Source organism: Lygodium microphyllum, unplaced genomic scaffold (genome assembly GCF_053477565.2).
Source record: "Lygodium microphyllum isolate KBCC unplaced genomic scaffold, Lygodium_microphyllum_v1.1.10 scaffold_41, whole genome shotgun sequence".
NCBI classification, from domain to species: domain Eukaryota; kingdom Viridiplantae; phylum Streptophyta; class Polypodiopsida; order Schizaeales; family Lygodiaceae; genus Lygodium; species Lygodium microphyllum.
Genome location: NW_028229524.1, coordinates 1,001,395 through 1,020,496, shown reverse-complemented (window position 1 = coordinate 1,020,496; position 19,102 = coordinate 1,001,395). Strand labels below are relative to the sequence as shown.

General features: G+C 40.3%; 1 pseudogene across 1 annotated transcript in view; it reads left to right on the top strand.

The window, feature by feature from the left end:
- LOC148009087 (adenylosuccinate synthetase, chloroplastic-like) overlaps window positions 1-19,102 on the top strand; it is a 45,780-nt pseudogene that overhangs the window by 13,426 nt on the left and 13,252 nt on the right. The gene's annotated exons all lie outside the window — the stretch shown is intronic.

Below are 19,102 nucleotides of genomic sequence, written 5' to 3'. Positions count from 1 at the left end.
CAAGAATGGTGCTCAACAGCACTAAAAACACAAAAGCCCCAAAATTTGACTGTCCAATGCGCACAATTTTAGTCGATTTTGGACTGAAACTTCAGTACATATGCCGATCTCTGCCAAACATGCAAAAAGCCCTAGATTTTCTGACCCAAATTCTAACAAATTGTTAGAGTGAAGCAATGCAGAAGTGAATGACCAAGACAAAGAGTGAACACACACACACACACACACACACACACACACACACACACACACAGAGACCATGAAACGCAGAAAATCTACAATGAAGAATGTTGTATAAGGATGCAGAAATATACACGGGTGCAGAGAGAATGTTTGTCTATGTCTCCACCTCAAAGATCTCAGTCTCCGTCAGCCCCGAGGGCAATCTCCACGGTCTGCAGCCCGAAAAATGGGAGCACAACTTAGGAGGACTGCGAAAACTAGGGCCAATAAGTAGGCCAGTAGAAAATGGCACAAAATACCGGGTTAGTTGCATTCAATGTAGCCGATTGAGAGCAATATTGTCTGACCTGAAAATTGCTAGCGCCTGACATGTGAGCTGCCATGTAGCACTCTTGTTGACTACTATACTTGTTGTACCTGCTGCTCTTGCTTGTCTAGGGAATGTCCAACTGTCCAGCTCTAACACCCCCTCTCAGATCTTGGACACAACAGAAGGCTAAGGGATTTGGAGTGTTGTCGAAGTAAAGCTTGGGGAAGCGCCTTGGTAAACAAGTTTGTGTGAAGAAAATACGAACACAGAAACACAGATAACACCATGTGACAAAGCACATACTGATAGAAGAACACAGTTAGGGTTAGGGTAACTTGAGACAATGAACACAAAGAATGAACGAAGTGATATGACTACTGAATATACAATACTCATGCAACAAACACACTATGTAAGGAATGAATACTGTATCTCAAACTCTTGTATCTCAAGGATCAGGGCAAGGGTAATGAGCTAGAGAGTGTGTTGTACTCCAAACGGTTCCTGACAAACATAGAGTGAGTGAAGTGGAAGGTGAAAGTTGAAATTGAACACAGTGAAATTGAACTCAAAACAGAAACACAGGGTGTGAACTTAAGAAGATGATATACAGGAAAACCTTAGGTTGCTTGTATATTGCTCGTTGGTTGCTCTCTACTTGAATGAATTACAATGGGGAAATTTATAGGCTTCAGTAGTAGATATACTCATGAGAGTAAAGATAAGGAAGCATCTTTTTGGTGGATGCCGACGAAAGAGCATTTATGTGATCTGGCACACTATTTGAGGATAGTGGAGGAATATTGTACAATAAATAGTGTCGGGGAATATTGTACATGATTCTTACACGTGTCATGGTGGTTGTTTGGACAAAATATCAGCTACAGTGTCTTGGATGCCTGGATCATGTTGGAATGCCACATCAAGAGCATCGACAAAGAGAGACCACTGTAAAAGGCGTTTATTCCCTATTTCATTAGGGGCCTTTTTTGTCAAATAGCTAGGGACATGCCTAAGATCTGTTTGGATTGTAAAGGGAACAAATTCAACAAAGAGCTTGAAAGTTTTGATAGCTTTGATCATTGCTAAAATTTCTCTTTGGTAGGAGGGATAATTTTGTTGTGTAGTGTTGAAAATCCCTGAGGCATATCTGCATGGGTGAAGAGTTGATAGGGAGGTAGTTTGTTCTTCTTCACATAAATAGGCTCCCCATTTGGAATCAGATGCATCAGTGTAGAGAATCAGAGGTAGGCTAGTGGGTAGGCGAAGAGGAGGTAGATGTCTGATCAAATTCTTTATATTTTGGACAGCCAGTGTGTGAAGAGATTTCCATTTGAATTGATCTTTACGGAGAAGTGGGTAAAGGTCTTCAGAATAAGTAGCAATGTTGGGTGTGGAAGAATTAATCCAATTTAAGCACCCTAAAAATTGTTGTAGCTGTTTTACGATGGAAAATTCTTTTGGTATATCAAGAATTTTGGTCAAAACATGATTCTATAATTTTATAGTGCCTTGCCGGATTTCCAAACCTAGAAATTCCACAGAAGTTTGGAACATTACAGATTTTGTGGGTGATAAAACCATTTTAGTATCCTCCACTACTTTAGCAAATTGAGTAAGATGCTCAATATGCTCTTTGATAGTCTGTGAAAAGACTAATATATCATCAAGATACTCTAAACAAAAAGGTAATTTGGCGAATACTAGATCTGTCCATCCTTGAAATTGAGTGAGAGCAGTTTTGATGCCAAAGGCTAAAACAGTTCACTGATAATGACCATGGAGAACACAGAAACCGGTTTTATACCGATCTTTTGGCTTGAGGGGCAGTTGCCAAAAAACTGATTTAAGATTAAAATTACTAAAAATATTAGCTTTTTTTAGTTTTTTGATTAGCAAATTTTTTAGTGATATGGGATGGCCATGACTTATAAGATATTTATTCAAAGGTTTATAATTGATTGCTATCCTTTTCTACCCTCTTTTTTGCTCTGAATGTTTGTACATAGAACACTTGACATGCCCATTAGATTGAATGGGAAGAGAGATTGCATATAGGAAACTCTTTTTTCTTTATACATAAGTGGATCATCATGCATGAAGGTGGTAAGATGGTCTTTGATCTTCTCAATTTCTAGGGCATGCAATTGCATTTCTCCTTTAATCCAATGTTCTCTGGAGGTAGTCTTTTGTTGGGGTAAAGATTCTGTAATGAAATAAACACTTCGGCCAATTTTGGATAGCAAGGGCATTTCTGTTTGTTTTCCCTTATAGGAGACTGTAAAGTGATCGGGTCCAAACAGTGTATGGAACCAAATGTTGTAAGATATCAGCTCCTATAAGCAAATCATATCTCATTTGCTTCATCAATTGAAACTCAATAGGAACCTTGATATGGCCAAGTTGGAGAAAAGCTTGTGTTATATGGATCAATGTAACCTTCTTATTGTTGGAGAGTTCTACTATAATTGGAGAGGAAGATTTTATACAATGTGGAGGGAAGAGTTCAAAAGGGGCGATAGTTAGACTGGATCCTATGTCTAACAAAGCATCCACATATAATGAAAATAGAGTTATGTTCTTTAATTGAACATAGATCATAGGGATTGGACCACTTCAAGGTTCACCCTATTGAGTATCCATGCCCCAAATGGGAGAGTGATAAGGGATGGTAAAACCCAAGACCTTTAGAAAACAAGCAGATTATCCCTACCATTATTGGGTGCCGATGAAGAAGAAAAATGGCTAAGGTGTGGGTGACACAAATATAGTAAAGATGTGAAGCAAGCAAGACAAGCAAAGCAAGCAAGCAAGCTAGGGAGAATTGCCGTGTGCAATGCCACAAATATGGTGGATCCAGAGTCAACCACTTCTCCAAAAGACTGGAAAGGGATAAATGCGCACAGATGCATGTTTATATGAACAAAATGCATGTTGGGAATAAAGGGCCATCGTACCTTTTACATGTGCATGGGTGTAAATACACCGTTAGCACATTTGTATTTTCATATATATATCTATCTAAAAACCTAAAGAGGTACACTCGTCATTGTACCCACAAGTCGTGCTCACTCTCACTCTCTACTCTGCACTCTCTCTGTGTGTCTCTTTGCTAAGAGCAAGCATTGCGTGTCTCGATCCTCGCACCTTTGAGCTCAACAAATTGGTATCAGAGCGGGTTACGGGCATGAGGTGACTAGCTTCAAGCAGGCGTCAGTAGACGGTGGTTAGTTGGACAAGATGGTGGTCAACTGGACAAAGGCTAGGTGGCGTGACCCGGCTGCAGACGACAGGTTAGTTGAGGGTGACAAAGCAAGTGTTGCAAGCGACCAGGTTGCGACGGATTGCTGGATGATTGCCCAATGGGACTGGAGACAACTGTTGCGTGATGGGATCGAAGGGCTTTAGCATGACATGCGACTGGATGAGACGGTGGGTTGATGGTGGGACCAACTAGCGACGGGCAGCTGACGACGAACGCGGTAGCTGACAGGACCTGTGCGGCGCGAATGGGTGTTGTCAGTTGTGACGGGTCAACGGACCTGTCATCCAAAACATTATTTTCTTCAAAATCTTTTTTTTTTTTGAAACCCCTCTCTCTAACCGGAGTTCGCGGGCATAACACACAAAGTGCAAATTTGTGCAATCTTGGCTCGGAAATTTGGGGCTTTTCTCGGATTTGGGGATTGTGATGCAAAGCAAGAACATTTGTCTCAGAAATTGCAGGAATTTGTGACATTTTACCTCTGACATTTGGGGCTTTTCATGTACATGCAAAATTGGGCTGAAATTTACCCAATTTCTCGACATTGACGCACATTGGACCCCTTACAATTTGGGGCTTTTGCTGTTTGGGCAAAATTTGTGCGCCATTTGGTCATTTTATATACATGCGGGTTTAATTCCATGCAATTTGGACACCTAGCACCTGTTAAAATTTGGGGGTTTTGCTGAAATTGCTCTATTTTGGCAAAATTGGCCTGTTCTATGCATGTCAGAGACAATGTAAATATATGGTTGATGCTTTGAGCACAAAAATTTTGGGGCTTTTGACCATGCGTGTCAAATTTTGTGCCCATGGGTACATGTACAACAGAAATTGCAGCTAAAATTTGGGACTTCTCATGTAATGCGATGTATTTACCCTTGGAACAATTGTAATCAGTTGTGGAGTGCTGTAGCACATGGTTTGGTGCTTCTGAAAATTTACTCACAGATCTGAAATTTCTGCTTCTATGTGGTCATTTATTGCTGGTTGGTACTTGTTTGTACCTTGGTCACTTGTGTGACAGTTTGGGCCTGCATTTGCTAAAAGTTTTGGTCACATTTGGGCTGAAAATCATGACTGGCAGCAGTGAGAGCAGTAATCTCATGCACATTAAGAAGCTTGAAGGAGCACATAACTTTGCAGTTTGGCAAAAACAATGCTACAATATCTTGTTGCAGAAGAATTAGGCAAAGCCGATTAAGACCAAAGGGGCAAAGTCTACAGATATGGAACAAGAAGATTGGGATGAGTTAAATGAGCTTGCACACTCAACCATCGAGCTATCGATTTTTGATGCCTTGTTGTTTAACATTGAAGGTTTGGATTCTGCATATGCTATTTGGATTTGACTAGAAGAACTGTATGCACAAAAGAGTGTTGCAAGCAAAGTGTATTGGCTGAAAAAGCTTATGGATTTGCGTATGAAAGAGGGTACAGCAAATGTGTACGCTGTATAGATGCAAATACCTACTGTAAATGAATCTGCAAATGTAGAAAATAATGCTGGAAATGATCAGCCAGTTATTGCCAATAATAATGAGCCACTGGATGTGCAGGAACAGCCAGGACAACAAGCTGTTAATGCTGATTTGCAGGCTGAAATGCCAGGACAGCAAGTTGAAAATGCTCGGCAGCCAGCAAACAATGATCATTGGGTTAGGAGATCGTCTAGGGCTACTAGACAACCTGATAGATTCGTTCCTGGTGCAAACAATGTAGTTGATTATGTCATGTTGACAGACTGTGGTGAACCGTCTTGCTTGAAGGAAGCAATGGATAGATAAGACAACAAGAAATGGTATAAAGCCATGTTGTCAGAGATAGAATCTCTTGAGAAAGATGGCACTTGGGACATGGTGTAGTTGCTTAAGGGGCAGAAAACCCTTCCATGCAAATGGGTTTATAAGATGAAGGTCACTTCTTATTCCTCACCAAAGTACAAAGCAAGATTGGTTATGAAGGGATATAAGCAAGAACGTGGAGTTGACTTTGATGAGATCTTCTCTCCTGTAGTCAAGATGACTACATTGAGAACCATTTTGAGCTTGGTTGCAGCTGAAGATATGGAGCTCATATAGATGGATGTAAAGACTGCATTCTTACATGGTGATTTGCATGAATGTATATATATAGCAGCTTGAAGGGTTTGTCGAAAAATGGAAAGAGAAGATGTAAACTCAAAAGGAGTTTGTATAGGCTAAAACAAGCACCAAGAGAATGGTATCATAAGTTTGATACAGTTATGCAGTCTCAAGGTTTTCATAGAAGTTAAGTGGATCACTGCTTGTTGTAAAGAAGCTAATTTCCACAAGAATCCATTAAACTGAAAATACAAGAAATAGACATAAAATGCCAAGGAACCATAGCCAAGGTGGCTAGGCATGTAATGATATTACCAATGTTGGTTGAGAATCAAATGATGAGTGGCTGCAGCAAGGTATGCACCCCAAGCTATGGTGGCCAAGAGTATTCACCCTCTTAGATGGTGGGAGGCTGAGACCTCAAATATGTAATGTTTGTAAAATGGCAAAAAGATCCTTCACATGTTACACCTCCACCTTTTATACTTACCCTAGACTAAGGCATTTATGCTTTATTACAAGCCATCCCGGCCTAAAAGAGCTTTGTCCTCAAAGCTGGAATTGGGACAATTTACAAGGAAAGATTACAAGGATAGCTTTGTAAGTGATTAATCCATGCTACAATGAAACTCCAAGCTAAAGAAGATCTCATATGTCCATGAAATACAAGTATGAAATTTGAATATACTGTTGAAAACTGTCCAAAATAGGCTGCTGCACAAGATCGACCATAACTTGAAGAAGAAATGTCCAATCACCATATATGAGCTATAGAAACGTAGATGACAATCCCTAGTATCCATCCATGCCATAAAAATCCAATTTTGATGACCATAGAGCAATTATTTTTATGACAGAAATTTAATACAGCAAGCTGTCCTGTTCAGATATTACTCTGTTTCTTGCAAAAGCCATGGAAAAGAATCAAGGTACGATGATGGTTTCCAAGTAGACTCCTCCATGGGTAAACCTCGCCATTTAATAAGGTATTCCAGCAGCGAACGGTTCCTTAAAACCTTTTCTCTTTTGCCAGTAACCTTTTCATGCTCATAAATGATACGACCATCTTCATCCATGGGAGGTAACTCTTCTAAAACCTTTATGGCTGGACTCACATATTTCTTAAGTTTGGAAACATGGAAGGTAGAATGAATCCTTGTTGAATAAGGCAAATCAAGCTTGTATGCAAGCTCACCAACTTGTTTGAGTATTTGATAAGGCCCATAGTAACGATGAGCCAACTTATTATGACCGCCTTTGAGAGAAGCATACCTAGATTTAGGCACTTTGAGAAATACCCAATCTCCTTCTTCAAACTCCAAAGGTCTCCTCTTTTCATCAGCATAAGCCTTCATAACATCTTGTGCCTTCCTAATGTTTTCCTTGCATTGATGCAAAAGAGCTTCCATTTTCTCAACTTCAGCCTTGGCTTGTGGATTCACGTCTTCATAAAAAAGGGCTGAAGGTATTTGCACTTTGTATCCATAAAGTGTTTCAAATGGCGACATGTAAATGCTCATATGATGAGTGTTATTATAACAGAATTCAGTAAGATGTAACCAATGATCCCACAAAGCTTGAGTGTCATGGCAAAAATGACGAAGATAGACTTCTAACCATTTATTGACACGCTCGGTTTGGCCATTGATTTGGGGATGATATGTCGTGCTAGGAGTCAAAATTGTTCCCATAGAAGTGAATAAACTCCTCCAAAAACTTCCCATGAACTTAGTATCACGATCGGATACTATCTTCAATGGCATACCATGAAGCTTAAAAATACATTCCATGAACTGTTCAGCCACTTGCTTTACTGTAAATTGAGCCTTGGCAGGGATAAAATCAGCTGATTTAGTCAACTGTACCACATAAATGCTATTTCACCCATGCTTTGTTGTAGGTAATTCCACAATAAAATCCATTGTAATATCAGTCCACTTGCCTTGAGGAATAGGAAGTGACTGAAGTAAACCACCAGGTAGAAGAGAGGAATCTTTATTTTGTTAACACGGAAGACATTGCATAACATAATCTTTAACATCCCTCCAAATGCCCTTCCAATAGAAACTCTTATGGATATTGTTAAATGTTTTGAACAACCCATGGTGTCCCGCTAAAGTTGAAGAGTGCATCTCATGCAAGATATGTCTTTGAAAGAAGATTGTGGTGTCAAGAATACTCTACCACGATACCATAAAAGACCGTTGTGCCATTTGAAACTTGGATACTCTTTGCCTTTGCCTTGCTGAAATTCTTGCATCATCTTTGATGCTTGCTCATCAAGCAAATACTCCTCTTGAATGTCATGGATCCAATCGTTATGCACGAGCATAATTCTTGATGAACCTTCTATAGAAGGATGATAACCCAAGGAATCCTCTCAAAGAGGTTGCATTTGTAGGAGTAGGCCATTCTTTAACACATTTTACCTTATTGGGGTCCACTCTAATCCATTGTTCTCCCACAACATGCCCTAAATATTCAACTTCATCTTCCATGAAAGAATACTTCATCATCTTTGCAAAGAGTGTGTATCTTCGTAATGTGTTAAAAGACCTCTCTCATATGCTTCAAATCCTCATCCTTGGATTTTCCATACATTAAGATATCATCAAAGAAAACAAGGACTGTTTTGAACAAGAAGGGTTGCAATATTTTATTCATGAGGGCTTGAAAAGTAGCGGGTGCATTGGAAAGCCCAAATGGCATAACCAAGAAGTGGTATAACCCTCTTTTAGTCCTAAAGGTTGTTTTGAACTCATCTCCTTCCTTCATTCGAATTTGATGATAACCCGATCGAAGATCTATTTTGGTGAAGACCTTTGCATCTTTAAGCTCATCCAAAAGATGATCAATTCAGGGAATAGGATACCTGTTCTTGACCGTTGACTTATTCAAATCTCCATAATCAATACACATGCGAAATGATCCATCATTCTTTTTGACTAAGAGCACGGGAGAGGCAAACGATGATTGACTTTATTGAATTAAACCCATTTGTAGCAATTCTTTGACTTGTCGCTCCACTTCTTCCCTTTCAAACTTGGATAAGCGATAGGGAGGTTTGTTGATGGGCTTTGTATTAGGCAACAAATCAATAGGATGGTCAACCTCTCGCTTTGGAGGTAAAGATGATGGTGGTTGAAATAAATCCTTGTATTCCTCCAATAGCTCTTCTAATCTTGGATCCCTTTTCTTTGAAGAAGAAGATAGCTAATTTGTTGATTGCCCTTCATCTACTTTTACAAGCAAAAGAGTGAAGATGCATGACTTGGCATTGATTTCTTTTCGCAATTTCTTCATGGAAATGAGTTCTATTTGTTTGTGGTCTATGTCTTTCAACTCTATGTGCTGTCCTTCCCAATTAAATCCCATTTGCATTTGCTCCAAGTCCAATGTGAATTTGCCAAGTGTTTTCAGCCAATTATATCCAATGATAATGTCAATATGCCCCTTATCCAAAGTGATCAAATCTACTTTTATTGTGTAAGAGGGCGATAACTCAATTAAAGTATATGGACACACTTCTTTACTAGACTCATATGTACCATTGGCAACTTGTATCCGCAAGGAAGAATCCACATCAATGGGTAGCAACTTCAACCCATTCAAAGATTTGGTGTTGACGAAGCTATGAGTGCTACCCGTATCCACTAAAATATGTGCAACCTTGCCATTAATGAAACCTTTGAGTCTAAGTGTATTTTTCCCTTTGTAACCGATCCATGCATCATGTGAGATGGTACACAAGGAAGCATGAGAATCATAATTACCACCTGGATCAAAAGGAAATCCATCCATGGGATCATAGAATTCTTTGTTGGTGGCATTTTCTTCGTCATGAATCTCTTCAACCATTGGGTATGCATCAACATGCAGTAAATTTCCCTCTTGATCTTCTTCTTCTTCAACTTTTACTTCTCGAGTGATCACCATGTTGATTTTTGAGTTCTTAGCTTTGTACTTCAGCTTATGATCTTGCGATCACTTCTCCCCACATTTGAAGCATAATCCTTTTGCATGCATTTCCCTAAGCTTGTCGTAAGGAAGGAAGTTGTTGTTAGAATTGTTTTGGGGCAGTTTAGAAGCATTTTCAGCTCTTGAAAGAGTACCTCTTGGCCGGCCACATTTCTGAAAGTTTGCCCCTGTTTTTGTACAAAATTTCCACCCTTCTTTAGAGGCCTAAAAGAGTCTCTTGATTGGTTGAAAACTTGCCTATACTTTGCAGGTTGATTGGAAATATTATTGCCCATACTTCTTTGTTGGAAATTTCCTGCATCTCTTTTGTACTTCAAGGAGTATCTTTCAGCCAATTGTATGGCCTCATGTAATGTTTTTGGTTGTTGAGCTCCTATCTCCGATGATAGGGCAAGGTCAAGACCAAAAATGTATTTATTCAGCTTAGCAAAATTTGAAATACCTTCAACATATATGGAAAGATTCAAGTAGGTATTGGAATAGTCTCTAACGGATATTTCTCTTTGAGCGCATGCATATCATCTTCTTTGAAGCCTTTCCTTTTCCAAAGGAGACACAAAGACATCAATCATTGCTTGCTTGAACTCCTCCCAAGAGTCAAAGTTTTGCCCAATCTTTTGCATGTAACACTACCAAGTATGGGCAAAACCTTCAAGATGAAGAGCCGCGAGATAAATCTTAGTCTCTTCACTTTTAGGGTAAAGGGTGAAGTACAATTCAAGCTTATTGATCCACTCCTTCCATTTCGAAGGTGAAGTATTATCTCCTTTGAAATTAGTGATATTGATCTTCTCCTTATATTTTTTTCCATTGTAAGATGGCTGCCCATGAGATTGTTGTCTCCATGAATCTTTATTCCATGAATTTTGTCTAAAAGTAGGTGGCCCAAAACCGTGAGATGAAGGTTGTTCATTTGAAACATGCTCTTGGTTTGGGATGTCATGAGCTGATTTTCGCTTATCATGCCTTCCACCTTCATGAACTTGATTGTTGATTGCATTTCCTTTTTGTGCTTTTGAGGGCTGATGATAAAAATTCTTGTAGAAGGGGTCACATCCATATAATCATTATCCCATCGAGTATTGTCTTGTTCCCGTTCATGTCTATGATTATCCTTTGGACTGCTAAACTGAGGCCTTGGGGTATGAACGCCATGAATTTGTGAAGGATGATGGTTGCCCCTCACTCTAGATGGTTCTCCCCTTTCAAAAGTGTGTATTGTTGGCTGAGACTTCTCTTTGCTTGGATGGGAAGGATTACCAATAAAGGGAATTGCATGGGAATCTTCAATAGTTTGAGGTTCTCTTTGTGGCTTGCTTCCAATTTCCTTTACAGCGGAGATGAGCTCTTGGAACAAGGATTTATTGCTTTGCTGCAAATCAGAGATTCCTTGGTTTACTTGTGCCATCCCTTGCAACAAACCTTGATTCATATAGGTTAAATCTTTATTCAAAGCCTTCAAATCCTTAGAAAGGCCTTCATTGACATGTCCCAACTCTTTTGACAATAGGAGATAATCATTCCCTGCATGCTCTTCATGTATGTCATGCTGTCCTTGATGTGTGCTATAAGCAATCCCAATGCTTAATTCTTCATCTATTTGATCAACATTATGGGCTTCAGTTGTGTAATTTTGATCCTCTTGGAAGTCTCTGACACCATCATTCAATGCCTAAGCAATAGAATCTTTCTTCTTATTCCTGGCCATTAGGAAATAGTGATGTAGTAGTAGACAGTTTGTCACTTAATCCCCTATTTCTTTTAGAATATAGCACCAATCCCAATTCTTAATAGCTCTATGGAAAGCTTATTATATGGAGATATACTAGATTTCAAAAGATACGGACTTGGGTGGGATACTTTGGATAAAACAATGTCAAACAGTGTCCCCCTGTATGCTGTCTGGATGCTGTCTCAACATACCTAGTGTCAGAAAATCAGCAATAACTTGAGCTCCCGGTGTTGGATCACCAAAATTTTTGATTCAAGTCGAAGCTTAGGATCCCCTCTTCGAATGAGCTATCAAGTTCCTAATTTGGATCAGGATAGAATTTGCTGTGATTGAATCTTTAGGTCTGAACAGGAAATTCCTGCACCCTGTCCACCACCTGTTAGTACCCTGTTTGACCCTGTAGGAATACCCTGAGTGAAGGAAACCCTTGTAAACCATTGTAGCAACTAGGAGAGGATTATGGGGCACTTGTAGGGCTCAAGAATAACCTGCAGATTGGTATATACCTGTTGTTTTATCTGTAAAAACTCTGTCCAACACCTGTAGGTACCCTGAAAATAGGAGATGCCTTGCACCTCTTCCAATGGTTCTTCAACCACTTATGGAATCCTGAATATGGCTGATCAATGCTGCACTAGTATCAAGCTCTGATAACGGGGAATGTACCTGCACCTAAATTTGAGAATTGCATGGGCTCCGAGACAAGAGGGGTGTGCAAAGTTCCACCTGAAGCCGGGTTGTGCACCCCTTTAAGATCTTAATCGGGAAGGGAGGGTCACCTCTCTTTTGTCTTCCCGACTCGCCTGGCATCTGCTTTTCCTCGCGGGAACCAACATGGCAAGTACATTCTAATGGCTAATCAAACAAGGATGCTTTGCATTGACTGAAAAAGCCTTTGAATTCTTTAATGAAATGCAAGTGGGTATTGGAAAATGACTAAATTGAAAGGGCTATGGATAGGGCATTACCCTTGTGCAGTGATTCACTGCTTTTACAATGTTCCCACTTACCATTTTCATCATTATTTCAGCCCTATAGCATCAATGTTCAATCATCCAACAAAAATCCAAGTTAAGTAGGCAGTGAGTAGCATTTATGCAATCAATTGAGCTTCAACATTTGAATAGGCAGAAAAGAACTCATTAAGCAATCATAATCAGTCTTGGGCTGAATTCTACATGCCTTCAATAGGAATTAAGAGGTTCTATTACACTCAATCTCTCATATGAGCAGTGGGACTGGTTCAACAATTTGATAAAAGAGAGATTAAGCTCAAAGCAATAGAATTACCTCTTTAATGTTGATGGAAAATAGTAGATGAATCCAACCAATCAACCTTCAGCATAAATCCCCATCAATAGACCAAGATTTTAGATCATAAGATCAACTTCAGGAAGGCTTTGTCCAATATGATTGCTCCCATTTAATCTTCAGCTCCCGATCAATAAGATTGCTCCAATGCAATTAAAAAAAGTCAATGATTTGATGAAAGTCTACAATAGCTTGTTGGAGAAGATCCTTTAAGCTTTAATGAATGTAAATTTTCATTAGAATCATAGATTCCTTGAATTTTCAGACATTGCCATGTTCAAGAGGCTGAAAATGCTTTCAAACTTGAAGAATTTCTTCAATGTAAGCCCAATCTTTGAAGAATATCTTCAATTGAACCTTCCCAGGGTTGTAGACAACAAAAGACCCATAAAATTGAAGGAAATAATCCAAAAATTGGATTCTTAAAGCTTGCTGCCCTGTTTTGACTCCATAGCCACCTTTCTTAAAAACTTCAATAGCAAAATGGCATGGATGTCTTCATTCCTATCAATACCTCCTTAAAGAGGATTAGTAGACCACTCCAAAATTCATAAGAGAACTTTAAAACTAAGAAAATCCCTGAATCTTCATAAGCTTTTGAAGATCAAGCAGTTCATAACCTTTTAGGAGCAAGAAGAAGCCCGATCTTCACAATGTAGTATCAAAGATGGCCAATGTTGATGGTTATAAGGAATTCTCAGGACTATTAGTATGAGTTGCAACAATCTGTCTCTTTTGAGTCCATTCTCTGATTCTATTGACTTCTCTTGGATGGCCAATGGTTTTGTGCTTTTTAACAAAAGGTGACTTGGACTCCTCATTAAATTATGAAATGTGTCATAGGTCAAGTGTAGAGCACACATTCCCTCCTGACGCCTTCCCTTAAAGGTGACTGCAATAGCTGCTACTTGCAATGTAGCTTCATGATTCAAGAGTGAAGATTAACTCCAAATGAACAAGCAGTGACTCTATTTTATGATTCCTTGTAGCGAAAGTCGTTTTCCCTGGATTTGCCAAATGGTGCTCCCTTTGCTCGTTGAGATGCAAGGAATGATGCTTCATAGGTCATAGAGAGAGATTAGGTCACGAAGGGAAGATCAGGTCAAGGAAACTCCATGGAAGCTTCAGGAATGAGGAGAAAGGAAAGTGAGAAACCTTGGATCTCAAAAGAGAAGCTATTGTAGTTGTCTCAAACTCCAATCCCCTTCTCTTTTGACAAGAAAGGCTCCAAACATGGCTTTAATTTGATGTTGACTTGTTTAAAATAGCAAGAAGACTACCATTCTTTTGCCAAGAACCTCCATAATGTCTTCAACTATAGCCGTGGCTAACTGTGGAAGTCTTGCAGTTAGACTTGTCACAACAACCAAGATTTGTAACCAGATCTTCCATGAAAATGACCTCCCTAGCTAGATCATAATAATGAAAATGATGGAATTAAAGCCTGCGTTGGATCAAAGCTAGGCTCTGATACCAATGTAAAGAAGCTAATTTCCATAGGAAGCCATTAAATTGAAAATACATGAAATAGACATAAAATGCTAAGGAACCATAGCCAAGGTGGCTAGGCATGTAATGATATTACCAATGTTGATTGAGAATCAAATGATGAGTGGCTATAGTAAGGTATGCACCCCAAGCTATGGTGGCCAAGAGTATTTACCCTTTTAGATGGTGGGAGGTTGAGACCTCAAATATGTAATGTTTGTAAAATGGCAAAAAGATCCTCCACATGTTACATCTCTATCTTTTATACTTACCCTAGACTAAGGCATTTATGCTTTATTACACTTGTACACCAAGAAGGCCGCATATGGCAGCTTGATTATCTTGGTTCCGTATGTTGATTGACATGCTAATCTTGGCAGGGATACTAATGCCTTGGACTCACTGAAGCAAAGTCTTCATGGCAGCTTTGACATGAAAGATCTTGGTGATGAAAATCACATTCTTGGCATGCGAATACTCAGAGATAGGTCAAAAGGATTACTCTATCTATCTCAGTAAGAGTATATCTCCAAGGTTTTGCAATGTTTCAATATGGAGGGGGAGGGAGGGAAAACAATTGGGGTTCCATTGCCTCCATATGTGAAACTCAGTGCAGAGGACATCCCTACATCTAATGATGAGAAGGTTGGAATGACCAAAATACCATATGCTTCAACCGTTGGCAGTTTGATGTATGCTATGGTTGCTACAAGTCTTGATATTGCCTTTGCAGTGGGAGTGGTTAGTAGATACATGGCAAGCCCTGGTAAAAAGCATTGGGAAGTAGTGAAAGGTATTATGAGATACCTCAAAGGCACAAAGAAGTTGTGCAGCTGCTTTGGAAAGCAGAAGGCATTTGTTATTGGCTTTACGGATGCAGATTATGTTGGTCATGCGGATTGCAGGAAGTCCACTTTTGGGTATGTGTTTACCTTCACAGGACAAGCAATCTCTTGGATCTCTAGGCTACAAAAGTGTGTTGCGTTGTCTACTATAGAGGCAGAGTATGTGGCTGCCACTGAGGCATGCAAGGAGGCTTTATGGCTTTCACATCTGGTGAGAGAGCTTGGCATAACACAGTTACCTGTTCTTCATTGTGATAGTCAGAGTGCTATCATACTAGCACGGAATCCCATCTTTCATGCAAAGACGAAGCACACACAGTTGAAGTATCACTTCAATAGAGATATACTTGATAGCAAGAGCATTGAGCTTGTCAAAGTGCATACAGATGATAATCCTGTAGATCTTCTCACGAAGGGTCCTCCAGTAGAGCAGTTTACTCATTGCCGACAGATGATGGGAGTTGGATAGATATATGTATTTCAGCTTTGTACATACCTAGACTTAGCCGATTCCTTTCTGCTCTTAAGGCACATTGCCTTTAGGTGGGAGGTTGTTGGGAATAAGGGCCATCCTGCCTTTTATGTGTGCACGGGTGTGAATACACCCTTAACACATTCGTACTTTCATATATATCTATCTATCTAAAAACCTGAAGAGGTACACTCGTGATTGTACCCACAAGTCGTGCTTACTCTTACTCTCTACTCTGTACTCTCTTTCTCTCTATATCTCTGCTAAAAGCAAGCATTGCGTGTCTCAATCCTCGCATCTCTGAGCTCAACAATGCAATGTATGGGGTAATGCAAAGAGAGATGCTAGATGTCATACTTACGTAAAATGCAATGGAACAGTGTCACTTGGACAGTGCCCTCGCAGGGGAATTGTTCACTTACCCAAGTATCCTTTTACAATCATGTCATCTTGACAATGCGGATGAAGTTACAAATGTCCATAAGTACAACACAAAATAATAAATGAATGAATGAATGTCTGAAAGCTGTAAGTATCATCACTGTCACTATCAAGAGAAGTAGCTGTCCCCTCTCAAATTGGAAGGGAAAGCAAGAGGAAAACATGCTCTCTGGAAAAGTGGAAAAGTGCCTATCTCAACTTGCTCTTTGGAAAAGTGGAAGTGGACTCCCACATGCTGCACTTGTGGTGTGATGATCGGATTGCCTGTAAGGGCAATAGCACTTTGGTTGCCGCAATAAACAACGGTGGGAGAGTCACGAGGGAAGTGGAGCGCCGCTAGTAAGCTCTTAAGATAGATAGTCTCGGTGGTGCCATCGAAGAGAGCCCTATACTGAGGCTCGGTTGTGGAAGCCGCCACCGTCTCTTGCTTACGGTTGTACCAAGAAATGAAAGCTGTGCCCAAGGTGACGAGGTAGCCGCTATGGGAACGTCGAGTGCTAGGATCTCCTTCCTAATTAGAATTAGTGTACCCCTATAAACATAAACCAAAACCATAAGCAAGGCCATAAGAAAAAGTACACCGTAAATAACGCAACACATGAAGACATGCAATCCAATGTGACATCCTAGGTGTTGTGAAATATTGATTGAGAATGTTGATTGAGTAAGCTAAGTCTAGCCTAGTATGAATTAACCAAAGAAGTTTCCCTACAACAGACCTATAGGTATGCGCATCGAAGGGTTGACCTAGGGTATCTTTTGACAAGTGGATAGTAGGATCAAGAGGCGTGGCCAATGGCGGTGTGTGATCCGTAGTGAATTGTTCCACGAGCTGAAGTGCGTACTTCTACTGTGACACAAAAATATAACCCTTAGATTGAACTACCTTGATCCCCAAGAAGTAAGATAACAAACCGAGGTTTGTCATCTCAAATGTAGCACTAAGCTTTGCCTTGATTTCCGCTCGGGTAGTGAGCTTTGCTATTTTATCATCAGGCGTGTGTACGTATGTATAACACTTGAAGACTCTGAAGTGGGATATGACAAATTGAGAGCCAAAGAATGCCTCATACAAGGTCTTTTGAGAAAGAGCCGCAATCGAACATTGGTTGAGGATGTACACCGCAGTGTTAGTAGCCTTAGCCCAAATGCCAGGGAGCTCTACTGTGAATAGCATAGAGCCTACCATTTCCATGATTGTTTGGTTCCTAGGCTCTACGACTCCGTTTTGAGAGGGAGAGTTGGTAGAGGTGAGCTGGTGAGTTTCTACAACAACGACGACTCGTCTGGTTATGAATCAACAACACTTAAGCAGAGAAATATGTGAAAGCATCGGACTTATGCTTCAGGAAGTACACCCACATGTATCTCGAATAATCATCGACTATTAAAAAGAAGTATAACGTGCCGTTTAAGGCGGCAGTGGATGTGGGTCCACAAAGATCAACGTCAATCAATCTAAGAGGTGTCTCAGCTCTATGTGTAGACTACTAAGGGAATGGGATACAATGTTGCTTCTTGAGCTGACATGCTTTACAAACATCTCGAGCTAGCTTTCGGTGAGGAAGGCCCTTAAATATCTCACAGTGAGACAACTCATAAAGAGAGTTATAGCCAAGATGCCCTAGGCGGAAATGCCAAAGACGCTCATCGTTTGTAGGCTTTTGAGATGTGGCTAACGCCTGGAAGCAATAGAACACGAAGCCCTCCTCGACTGGCAGCTTGGAAAGAAAATAGGTTGTGTGGTATATAGGCCATTAGGTTGTGTCTCACCGCGAGGAATCACTAAACTAGTCTGAGAGTCAAGGACCTCGACTATGGTCGCTATAAGAGAACTGCTCGCTCTAACCAGCAAAGCTATTGAATAGATGACAAGTTCACCCCAAGCTGAGGGACATAGTATACATTGTCTAGCGAAGCCAAATTGGACCCTTGTTAGTGGTAAAACTGATGTAACCTTGAGCCTAGATCTTGATTGAGGAGTTGTTTTCTAATACCTATGTAGGCCCACTCGACTATAGGGGCTGGGGTACGGAAGATGCCCTCTATAGGAGTCATGTGATGTGTAGCTCCACTGTCCACAATCCAAACAAGTGTTGATGTGCTCGGCTATGATGAGTGGGCCTATGTGGTAAGCTTGTCGGGAGCCAACTCATAGATGTGGATGAGACTTGCATCGGATGTTTCTGCGGAGATGATGTAGGCCTAGGCAGACCAGTCAGACAAGCCCTTTGGAGTTGAGAACATTGTCAAGACTGAGACGGCTGATCGGTGGAAGTGTGAGTGTGACCTCTCCATTGCCCCTGGCCATCACCCTACCTGTCATGAGGACATGTATTTTTGAAACCTCACTTAACATGTGGATTAATTTTTAATCACATGGTTAAGTAAATGTTGCATATGTGAGGTATAATTGGGGTTAGAGTAAATTTACAAGCTTAGGACCTGAGAAAATCACGGGATATCAAAGGCAAAAGTTGCTATAAGTTATGCTGCACAAGTACTTGGTGGTATCTGGTGCCAGTTGTTGGCCAAGGTCATTCCTTTGGCCATAAGTGTCAGTTGGTGACACTAGAGAAGTGACCTTTAATGGTACCTAACGCCAATCTGATGGTCAAAGATTGCGCAGAGACACTCGAGAATGGAAGTTGCCTAGCCAATTTAATTATTGACCAGTTAGATTATTTTTTAGGGCATCGAAATAATTATCAGATTGATTTTCAGTATTTAAAGACCGAAAATTAAAATTTAACTATGGATAATGCTAGAAAAACCATTTGGAAAGGTTGCCACTTGTTAAAAATGCCCATGCAAGATTGAAAAACGTCTTTAGAGGCTGGAGAGGCGTTTTTAGCGGATTCAGCTTGCAAGAGAGAGGAAGGAGATGTTGTTGGTCTTATTTGCAGCCATTGGAAGACCTGAGGCAGCTAGGGGTAGGAGAAGACCAATCAATAGTAGATGACAACATCTACAGGCTGTTGAGAAAGGGCAGT